Below are 12,722 nucleotides of genomic sequence, written 5' to 3'. Positions count from 1 at the left end.
CACAATCGTCGACGTACCTGACGAGCAAGAGGCCATGGATGCTGCTGAGGCACCCAAGAGGCGGGCACCCGCTCCGCCACCGATCACTGTGTCGTGGAAGGACACGTACGAGTCCTTCCTCGAGAAGTTCAAGGCGGTGTCCTCCGCCAAGATCAAATGCGCTGGTCGGGACTTGTACAAAGTCTCGATCAGCTCAATGGATGAGTACCGAGCTGCCATGCAGCTCATTCAGGAAGAGAAGCTTCACTGCTTCACCCACAATGCTGAGCCAGTGAAGCAGTTGAAGGTGGTTTTCCGCCGCCTTCCGCTGAAAATGGAGACCGAGCACCTCAAGAGAGAACTAGCCGGGCTGGGCTACATGGCCAGCTTAGTCACACTCATGAAGTCTCCTAGGACGAGGAGACCCATGCCACTGTTCTTAGTTGTCCTTCCGAACAACTTCGAAAACCGGAAGATATTTCAGTTACAGATGGTGGCCAGGATCGGAGTGGAAGTGGAGCCGCTCAAGGTCAAGGGGAGGCGCGCCCAGTGCTTCTCCTGCCAAGGCCTTGACCATGTGGCGCGCTACTGGTCGATGCCGGCCCGCTGTGTGAAGTGCGCCGCCTCCCACCAGAGTCGGGACTGCACTAAGAAGAGGGAGGAGGCGCCAAAGTGCTGCAACTGCAGCGAGCCCCATGTGGCGAGCTACAGAGGCTGCGCCGCCTTCAAGCGCCGCCCACGGCAGCAAGGACGTGCGGCACCCACACGAAAGGTGCAACCAGGCACCAGCTTCGCCTCCGCCACCAAAGGGGAGTCTTCGGACGCCCCCAGGGGGCGGCAGGCGGAATTCCCGGCCATCACGGCGCCTAACCAGGCAGCCGGCACCCAGGACGACCAACACCAGGGCGGACGGCAAACCCGTCCCCCCACCACAGCCACGCCTCAAGCTGCCAGGCATGCGGCCCCGCGGACGGACGCGACTACTCTTCCGCGCCCCTCCGCACCCGCGACTGCGACGCCTCCAGCTACACCACCAGGACCGGAAGCAGCAGACCTGGGAGCAATGCTGAGCTCCCTCTCTGCCCTGCTACAGCAACTGCCGGTGCTCGTCACCGCCGTAACGGGGGCCCTCCAGGCCGCTACCGTCGCCGCGAAGCCACACCATGGATAATGCTCTTATCCATGGCCTGACCATCTCAAGCTTCAACGCCAACAGCCTGTTTCCGCAACAAGGTGAGTTTCGTCAGTTCATGCAGGACGAGGCCATCGACCTGTGTCTGATCTGCGAAACTCACCTCAAGCCAGGAGTTCACGTGAAGGTAGCAAACTATGCTTGCTACCGGAACGACAGGCCGACGGCAGGCGGGGGTACCGCCATCTACGTCCGCGCCTCACTCCGGCACCACCAGGTACAGCTCCCAGCCATGGCCATCCTGGAGGCCACCGGGGTGAACGTCACCACGGCTGCAGGGCAGCCACACAGGACTTCAACCACAGAGGCTACTGCGGGATAGTGCTACTAGACGTAGCCAAAGCCTTTGACTCAGTATGGCATAGAGGGCTACTCTACAAATTGTACACACAAGGGTTCCGCAGGAGCATAGTGAAGCAGATCAAAAGCTATCTCTTGAACAGAACTTTCTCTGTCAAAGTAGAAACAGCCACCTCCACCAAGAGGCGTATTCGTGCTGGGGTGCCACAGGGATCGGTCCTGGGGCCCGTTTTGCACAGTCTGTACACTGCAGACACACCAACGGCTCCCCTGGTGCACACCGCTCAGTACGCTGACGATACAGCCTTCTACACAAGAAACGCGAACAAGGACCTGGTTATCCGTAGGCTACAAAGGCTTTTGGATGACACAAACTTTGGCCCCTTCGCTGGCGAATCACCATCAACTCCGAAAAGACGCAGGCTATGCTGATTACCTGTAGGCTCGGAAGGCGCGAACCTCCTCAACGCCCCCCCCCTCCACCTTCACCTAAACGGAACCCAACTCCCCTGGCGCAGAACCGCCAAGTATCTTGGCGTAACCTTGGACTCTCGTCTTACGTGGAAACCCCACGTAGACGAGGTCCATAGGAAGGTCTGCGCCAGAATGTCCATCCTGTACCCAATCCTCAACTCATCCAGCTCCCTTCCCTGCTCAGTAGGAGTGAACGTATACCAGGTCCTGATCCGGCCAGTCATGGACTACGCGTGTCCTGTCTGGGGATATGCGGCGAAGCAGCACCTGGACAAACTCCAGAGGCTGCAGAACCGCGCCCTCAGGAGGGCACTGCATTTACCTCTTGCATTCCCCATTGACGATTTGCATGCCGCTGCTGAAACCCCACTCCTGAGAGAGCGTTTTCAAGACCTGGCAAGGGCCTTCTATGAAGGTTCTTCCAGGTCGGGAAACGCCCTCATCCACTCCCTAGGTCTGTATGACATGTCCCGCAATAAACACAATCGCCCCATTACGATCTTCGACGACTAAGTCGAAGAGAAAATCCCAATATCCATTCCCAAATCCTGCTCCTACCCAAATTACTACAATTATCTTGCCAAACCTCAGGCAAGTACCAAACACACACAGAACAATCATCACATTTCACAGACACCAAAAAGTACAGAAACAATCTCTCTCTCTCTCTCTCTCTCTGTCTCTCTCTCTCACACACACACACACACACACACACACACACACACACACACACACACACACACAAGTACACAGGGGAGTAAAAGCCGAAAGGCTACAAACTCCCCCTCACACTTCCCCAAAGAGGGGACAGTAATAGATGAGAGTAGCAAGTGTGCACGGCTGAGAAGATTTCAGATTGCCGCTCTCACTCGAGCAGGCTTCCTCCTGGCTTGGAGCTCGTTTACTTGGTCGCCGCTAAATCAGGATTATGCCTCCGGGCTAGCCGGACGCTAGGGCGTTAGTTAGGGAATTTGGAGTACCAGGGCCCCATTCACGTTGGGTAAACCCGCGCACTCCGAGGCACAGGCAGATTTTCTTTGCTTCTGTTAGAACAAAAACCCTTAGTTAATAGGGCAAACCCAGCACTTCCGCCATGGAGTCCCACGGGACTCCCACGGCCGATGGGGAAACAACCCCCCAATCACTCACATCGCTACCATCCACATCATCCACACAGCATGAGCAAAACCCACAAACAGACACTCACAACAAAAACATGGTACCGGCTACCAACTCAGTAACAGGAAAGCGAAATGCTACCAATGAAAACCAGTCGATGACTCGGTCCTCCAGCAACAAAAAGAAAACTCAGGACAAAACAGAAGACATCACTCCTAACACTGAAGCTGAAAATGACGAACGAATGGAGTACGAAGTTCCCGTCTCCAACAAATTTGAAGCCCTTCCCGACAACGATGAGGGTAACTCCCGCGCAGGCGAAAAGCAACAATCCACACAGACAAAGCGGTTGCGCATCCCGCCAATCTTAGTCAAGGACGCTTCCCACTACATGGACATAGTTAAAGCACTCCGAAACAAACTCAAAGGGGATCTCAAAACCAGAAGTCAAAGCGACACAATCATCAATTTTCACACCCAGATGACTTCCTAGCCTTCAAGGAGTATCTGAAAGAAAACAATGTACAATACTACACTCACGACATGCACGTCTTCAGACCATTGAAGGTAGTAATTAAACGACTGTTACCAACCATGGACCCCAAAGTCATCCAAGAGGTCCTCCTAGACCACAACTTACCAGTCACTAAAGCCGCACACATGACATCGATTGGTGAAAATACTCAGAAAAAAGTAACGCTACGCCACTTCCAGGTCACACTCGAGAATACTGAAGAGGCAAAGCGAATATACGATCTTAAGGCCATGTTCCACGTGCAGGTGACAGTCGAAGCCTGCAGAGCCCCACAGGGGCTAACCCAATGTCACAACTGCCAGGGGCTTGGACACGGATCGCACAACTGCACCCTTCGCCCAAACTGCGTAAAATGTGGGCAGCAACACAAAACTGCCGACTGCCAAAAGAAACCCGAAACAAAACCGACATGTTATCACTGCAAAGGAGAACACACGAGCAGCTTCAAAAAAATGCCCATTATATCTGAAACTCTTCCAAACACAACAAGAGAAAAGGACACCGAAAACCCCAGCACAGGACAGGCTGGAGGAAGGAAGAAAGGAAGGAAGGAAGAAACAAACAAACAAAAGCTGAATCCCACCAACTTCCCAGCACTTCGTAAAACGAGAGGATGGGCACAAACTCCAACGGCGCCCACAACAGAAAACAACGCCAACACCTCAGAATCATCCCCACAACCAAGAACAGGATAGGAGCGGACATAGGAGAACTCTTAGGGTTCGTCACACAATTCGACATTCCGAAAATCATGAATACAATTAGAACAACCGCAGAGCAGCTAAGACAAGCACCAGACACCTTTACAAAGATCACAATATTATTTCAAGTTGCTGTTAGCTTTCTCGGCGGCAAATAGATCAGTAAACATTATGAATTGGAATGCCAATGGCATATTAACTCAGAAGAACACCTTAGCAGAATTCCTGGACGAGCACAAGATAGACATTGCGCTCATCGCAGAAACACACCTCCATCCCAAACAAAACTTCAAAATTAGAAATTACAAAGTACATAGAAACGATAGACCTGATAGACCAGGTGGAGAAACAGCCATCCTGGTCAAAAACAAAATAGTACACAGGCAAATCACCTCACCTCATCTCATCTCACTCGGATGGAGACAACAGTAATAGAAACAAATATCCTCAACAAAACCGTCACCATAGCTGCTGCTTACAATCCACCAGCTGGAAGGAGCATGGCAGAACAAGATCTGGAACTCCTAACCGAAATACACCAATATGTTCTGATCGGTGGCGACCTAAATGCGAAACACAGATCCTGGAACTGCAATACCACCAACACCAATGGCAGGACGCTGCGCAGATTCCTCGACAACAACCCCAACATCTCGATCATGGCCCCAGACAGGCCAACACATTACCACCACGATTCAAGATGCCGCCCAGACATACTGGATATCTTCCTATCTAAAAATCTAACGTGGAACACAACAACGAAAGTGGTCAATGACTTGGACTCGGACCACAACCCGGTAGTGCTCGAAATGAACGGGAGTCTGGCAAACTTTCACGACAATCATACCATTAACGACCACACCACAAACTGGATTAAGTACAACCGGCTACTCGAAGCAAACACCCTAGAACTATCCCCCCTTCAATCAAAAGCCCAAATCAGTAGAGCAATAGATGAAATCACCACAATAATAAAAAAACTGCAAGAAAAAATCCACCATAACGATAAGGCACACAACAGGAAGAGAGACACTACCACCGCACATCCTCAACCTAATAGCAGAAAAAAGAAACATCAGGAAGAGGTGGCAAAACTAGAGAGACCCAGCCGATCGCCGCAAAACCGAGAAATTAGCTAAAAGGGTTAAAAGGGAGCTTCAAAAATACCGCAATGAGGCATGGGAGGCAATCCTAAGTGAAGCGGGAAGAAATAAGGAAAAATTTTGGAAAATTCTCAAAACGCGAAAACTGAATGAAACATCAATACAGCCCCTTCATGGGTAACGCGGGATAGTCTGACTCCACAGATCGAGCGGAAACACTGGCGGACTCCCTGAAAAGGCAATTCCAGGCACCAGAAGCTGTAGACGACGAAAGCGATGACCACCAGGAAATGGTACTCAGGAGGGTGAACCGCATCCTGGGCGCCCCGATCAGAACATCCTTCAACCCAGTACAACCTGAAATCAGATGCCACCACATCAAGAACATACATCATAAGAAAGCAGCAGGCCCAGACTCCATACAACCGCAACTATTACATCACCTACCTCCAACAACAATCGACTTCTTGACTTCCATATACAATGCCTGTTTGAGACTTCACTACTTCCCGAAACCATGGAAGCAGGCTCGCATAATCACACTTCCCAAACCAAACAAGGACCTACTGTTTCCGCAAAATTACAGGCCAATCTCACTGTTAAACTTCTTAGGAAAGATATTAGAAAAACTAATCCAAGCAGAACTAAAGAAATTCCTCAAGGACAACAGTATAATCATCGCAGAACAATTCGGATTCCGCGAACAACATAGCATAATCCATCAGGTGACCAGACGTGTCGAACATGTATGTCAAGCCAGAAACTTAAGACACAGCACTGGAGCGGTCCTGCTCGACATAGAAAAGGCGTTCGACAGAGTTTGGCACTATGCACTCATCTTCAAACTTCATCAACACAACTGCCCAACCCACCTCATCGACACAATAGCATCATTCCTCCGCAACATGACGTTCTATGTTCACGTCTCATAAGCGTCTAGCAATACCAGACCATTAGAGGCTGGGGTGCCACAAGGATCAGTACTGGGGCCAATTCTCTACTCAATTTATACAAACGATATCCCAAAACAGCTAGGAGGACAACTATCCCTTTTTGCAGATGGTACCGCAGCAGTTCAAATCTCCAGTACACAGTCAGAAAAATAGAGCAGCATCTCCAAACCATCCAGGAATGGGCAAACAAATGGAAAATCACAATCAATGCTGAGAAAACTCAGGCCATACTTTTTACCTATAAAATAATTCCACCCAATCTCCACATCAGATTCAACGACAAGAACCTACCATGGGCAGACTCAGTAAAATAGCTCGAAATCAAACTGGACAAAAGAACGACATTTCGTGACCACGTTACAGACATATGCAACAAGACCATGGGAACGATCTTCAGACTTTACCAAATCATAAAAGGAAACAATTGACATGAAAGCGAAAAAGAAAATTTTCAGAACCATCATCGAACCAGCAATCACCTACGGCTCCGAAATCTGGTCAATGGCCTCAGACACCAACATTGCAAAAGTACGAAGTGTCCAGAACAAATACTTCAGAATTGTTGCAGATGCTAGCTGGTACCAATCAAACAGACACACACACACAACGCACACAATACAAAAAAATCCCAGAAATCATCCAACAGAAGTCTATTAAATTTTTCTATCAAACTTCAGACTCCAACCACTTTTTCATCAGAAATCTGGGAAAAAATCCACCTGACCCCAGAACTAAATTGCCCATCATGACAACTACCAGGAACTATAACGTACACACTTAAACACATACACACAATCACGACACTCAAACCCATCACTTCGATACCATCATCATCAGACAAAGGGCAGGGATCACATCAGATCCGATCCTTTGAACACAGGGGTACACTACCCATCAGACCACCTTCCCGTTAAGCGCATGTTCGCGATGATGGAGAAGTTCATGTCCATAGTCGCGAACATGATCGGCGAGCTCCCAGCCAAGATGACGGCCGCACTACAGCAGGCAATCCAGTTCAACGCATCCTAGCAACATGGCCCGACAAATTAAAGTGTGCCTATGGAATGCCTGCGGCCTCCGCGAACAGGCCGCCGAATTTCGCCAACTCTTGAGACGCGAAAACACAGACGTCTGCCTCCTAACGGAAACTTTCCTCAAGCCAGGCGTCCGAGTAGGCGTTGCAAACTACACCTGCCACCGCAACGACCGGCTGACAAGAGGTGGGGGACGCCAATTTACATTCGCCGCTCCCTCAAACACCACCAGGTCCACATTCCGCCGCTGGAGGCCATCGAAGCAACAGTCGTGGCTGTCGAGACCGCGCACGGCAAAAACACCCTCGGTGCTGTCTACAAGCCGCCGAAGAAACAACTGGTGCAAGACCTAAATAAGTTGCTATCGCTCTCAGGCAGACTCCTGCTTGGAGGCGACTACAACTCCAAGAACCAAGTATGGCACTCGAGGGTGACAACTCCGGACGGAAGACGCCTCCAGCGACTCGTCGACCGGCACGGCGCCGTTGCTGTCGCACCCCACGAGCCTACAATTTTTCCGTCGAGAGGCGCGCCGGACATTATCGACGTCATGATAAAGGCGTCCGACAAAATATCGTCGCCAGTACAAGGACCTTATTAAACTCGGACCATGCACCGGCGATCTTCGAAATAGAATCTGAGCTTGCACATCAAACTCGGCGTGGACTAGACCTGCGCGGCATAAACTGGGAGCGTTTCCGTGAAAACATCGTGGGCGCACTGGAACGACTCCCAAGCCCGGCCGAACACGGAGCAAGCGCCGCCTTAGAACACCAGACACGCAGTTTAGTGGGCGCTGCGACGGAAACAACACCGGCCAGGCGAGAAGCAGACCAGCACAGCTTCAAACCGAGTACATTGCCCCGACACCTGGAAGAAGCGATCAGCGCGAAAAACAGACTCGCCAGGGAATGGCAAAGAACGCGCAATCCGGTCATTAAACGGACGCTCAACAGGATGCGCCGCGAAATCAAAGCCGCGGACGAAGAGCACCGGATCCACGAGTGGGTGGCGAAAATTTCTTCATTAAACATCGAAGATGGTTCGGCCTGGCAGACAGTCAAGTGCCTTCTCCGCCGGACGATGAAAATCCCACCCCTCCAGGTCGGCGACGACTTCGTTAGCGAGCCGAATGCGAAGGCCAATGCCCTAGCCGACGCGTTCGCCGCTAACTTTACGCCGGTCAACGACCCCATCGACGCAGCACACGTACAACTCGTCAGGGAACGCCTACCGCGTTTCCTTAGAGAAAGTGACCCCGAGGACATCACCACTCCCATCGCTCCCAACGAGGTGAAAGTAGCGCTGCGCCAACTTCAGGGCCGCAAAGCCGCCGGCCACGACCGCATCACCAACGCCCTCCTGAAGCAACTCCAGGACATGGCTGTCAAAAAAAAAATCACGGAAATCTTCAACGAGGTGCTAAAGCCTGAAGAGTTCCCGAGCCCCTGGAAGCACGCCGAAGTCGTCGCGCTGCCAAAGCCCGGCAAGGACATCCGGCTGGCGAGAAACTACAGACCCATAAGCCTGCTGCCGACGCTCTCAAAACTCTTCGAAAAACTGTATCTGACACGGCTGCTACGCTACGTCAACGCAGAGGGGCTCCTACCAGACGAACAATTTGGGTTCAGGAGTGAGCACTCGACGACCCAGCAAGTGTTACGACTTGCGGAAGAGGCATTCGGAGCCGTCGACCGACGCGAGTACTTCGGCGCTCTCCTGCTCGACGTGTCACGCGCCTTTGACTCAGTGTGGCACGATGGCCTCCTGTACAAGTTACTTACACCGGGGGTTCCGTGTCACATGTGGGTATCCTGCAGAGCTATCTACAGGACAGGACGTTTCACGTTCGGGCTGACAGTGGAATTTCCACGGAGCGCCGGATACTCGCGGGTGTACCGCAAGGCTCGGTCGTCGGCCCGATCCTCTATTCGCTGTACACGTCGGACCTTCCGCGGGTAGAGCCTGTCAAACTGGCTCTCTACGCCGACGATACCGCTGTATACAGCCGCAGCAACCAAGTCCACACCCTGCAGCGGCGTCTACAGACGGCAAGAACGGCCCTCGAGGAGTGGGCCACAACATGGCGCCTGGCCTACAACCCGGAAAAGAGCCAGCCACTAATCGTCGCGCTGCGCGCCCAGTTCCTCAAGGCGCGCCGCAGCTGACAGTCCGTGGAAGGGCAGTACCGTGGAGCAACAGCGCCAAATATCTTGGCGTCACGTTCGACAGTCGTCTCACGTGGCTCCAACACATAGAAGAGGTGAGGAGAAAGGCACTGGGACGGCTACGCCTCCTATTTCCAGTCATCAACCCCACCTCAACCTTACCAGAAGAGCTAGGTCTCACGCTCTGTAACGCAACCATCAGGCCGCTGTTTGACAACGCAACGGACGTATGGGGCAACGCAGCTGAGACTAACATCCGCCGCCTTCAAAGAGTGCAAAATAAGAGTCCTGAGGGCGGTACTACACCTCCCGCCGGACTTCAACACGGAGGAACTCCACGTCATCGCGGACGTCCCTACACTCCGACAGCGGTTCCAGAGAGCCGCGCTAACTTTTTATGAGAAGACCGCGAACTCGCGCAACCCATTGGTGTGACAACTCGGCCAACGACCTCACTGGCGCGCAACACTACGCTGGCCAGACTTACTTCGCCATCAGCAAGATTGAGCCGAAGTGAAGACTTTCCCTAGATGTAAGATATAGACGTTAGAAGGAACAGCGCCAATGGCGCTACAGACTTCTATTACAGCATGGAGACGCAGATCACTGCGTCCCACGACAATGCACAGATGCTGCCGCCGCTACAGACACTCGAGTTAGCGATGCCGAGCGAGACGGACGCACGCGCCGAGCGCTCCGCTCCCGAGCCCGCCAACATGCGTACGACTGCTCCAGCGGACAGGGCCGCGTCCCTGCACGGTACTGGGGTCGAGTCGAGTACGTCAGAGACGCTACCGAGCACCTCTGATAGTACTACTCCCCCAACGAGCGTCGACGCGAGTGTCATTAACCGTGCAAATGCTGTTCACGTCACCCGCGTTAGTGAGTCTGCGTTTTCGATCACGCGCCAGTGTTGTGCATCGAAGCAGCAGCCGTTTAAGACGCCTACGGACGTCCCCACTACGCAGCAGGACGGCAATTAAGCACTGCAGCTCCTTATAGGGCTGTTGCCACAGGCAGCCGCTGCTCCCCTCGGCGACGACATCGAGAATGAAGAGGAGGAGATGCAGGTGGAACACACACAGGTAAACTCCCAAGCCGCATCGTCACGATCCTCGACAAAGACGCAGAAATCGGACGACGAGACCTCAGCCCTCGGATGTGCGCAAAGTCCGGAAGGATAACGCGCCAAACAACCAAAAAACCGGGACAAAAACGCGCCGTCGTGCACGTGCCCCAAAGGTGGACAATGACGGCTTCACAACAGCGAAGAACACCGCAAAACTGACAGCAGCACCTCTAGGCACAATCAACACCTTCGACGCGCTCAGCGACTCTGAAGACGAGGACCTAACGCTGCCACCACCGCAACAGCGACACACGCCGCCGCCGCTCGTGATCAAGTTCGAAGGGCACTTTCGCGGGCTTCAGAACGCTCTTAACCTGCTGATAGGCAAGGACAACTACAGTGTTGATGTGTCAGGCGAGGACCTACAGAAAGTGAGAGTTAAAACTACTGATCACTACGTAAAAGTGAGTGAGGAGTGCACCAAACGCGGATGCCATTTTTACACTTTCAGCGCCAACAGGAAGAAACCCATTAAGGTAGTCTTCCGCAAAATACCACGCAGTATGAAACCTAAAGAGGTTAAAGAAGACCTCGAGCAGATGGGCTATTGTGTCGAGGAGGTGATAAAAATGAGACCACATGGCACCAAAAGGCGCAACCCTCTACTGCTTGTAATTGCGCCCAACAACGCAGAAAACAGGAAGCTCTTTCAACTGAAACGCATAGGCAACATCGAGGTGATTGCAGAAGTGCTACGAAACAAAGCGGCATACACACAATGTTTCCGTTGCCTTGAACTTGGCCACTCCACGAAATATTGTGGTATGCCCGAATTCTGCGTCAAGTGCGGTGAACAGCACGCCACTGAAGGGTGTGAAAAAACGTGAGAGCCGCACAAAGACTTCACGCCTAAGTGCAAACTCTGTGGCGAAGAACATTGCGCCAACTACAGAGGATGCACAAAACAAAGCGTTCGCGGCCCGCGCACGCGGAAACGACGCACAGCAGCGCAGAGTTCCGGAGGGAAACTCTCACCCAGCGCCTACCAACAGCCAGACAAAGAGGAGAGGCGGCCGCCGAGGCCGCACATTCGGAAGAAAGCGTTCCAGAGCGGACGTCGACCCCGGCCAGCAGCGGGGGAACTCCAACGCCCGTAACAAAGAGCGGCAGCGGCTCCTCAGGCAGCCGCAGAACAGCGAAAGGAAATGGCGGCCCAGCGCCGCACGCCGCCATACCACAGGTACCTGTGCGCCAACCCTGCAGCAGCTCACCATGCCGTAGCTCCGCCCTCCCCACCACAGCGCGCGGCCATGAGGCGGTGCAGCGGCTGGTAGCCCCGCCTCCTGCGCCCCTGCCACGGCAAGCGGCCACGCCGCGGCCGGGCGGACCAATCAGCGCCGCCCGCCCCGGACCAGGCCAGCATGGCGGACTTTCCCGAATCACGATGGCGGCAGCAACAGCCAACCACGGTTCAGCAGCACACTCTTGCAGCCCACGTCGACGCCAGCCACCAAAATGGAGACAACCGGGAGACTGGAAGCGGCCATGCTGTCGGCCCCCGACAAGATGGCGACCGCACTGACCGTCTCCTCGACGCAATGCGGCTCATCATGGCTCGCATGTCCGAGCTAATGGCCGCAGTACATCAGGTACTCGCCGTTGCATCATCCTCAGCCCAGCATGCCTGAACACCACAGGAGCATGAGGATCTGCGTGTTCAACGCCAATGGCTTGAGGACGCAAGACGGCGAGTTTCGGCAGTTTCTTCGCGACGAGAACATCGACATCTGCCTCGTCGCGGAAACACACCTGAAGCCTGGCATACGGGTCGGCATGGCCAACTACGCCTGCTATCGATACGACCGACCGACTGCGGGGGGCGGCACGTCTGTTTATGTGCGACGCTCCATTCGACACCATCGTGTTACCGTGCCGGAGCTCACAGCAACGGAAGCAGCCGCCGTTGCAGTCGACACCGTGCACGGAAGAATCACTTTCTGCGCCGTCTACAGGCCACCACGCGGTGCACTGGACGCAGAAGACGCAAACAAGCTCCTGACCCTCCCACGCAACATCATACTGGGAGGCGACTGGA

This window comes from Schistocerca americana, chromosome 8 (genome assembly GCF_021461395.2).
Source record: "Schistocerca americana isolate TAMUIC-IGC-003095 chromosome 8, iqSchAmer2.1, whole genome shotgun sequence".
NCBI lineage: Eukaryota > Metazoa > Arthropoda > Insecta > Orthoptera > Acrididae > Schistocerca > Schistocerca americana.
This window is presented reverse-complemented; position numbering follows the sequence as displayed.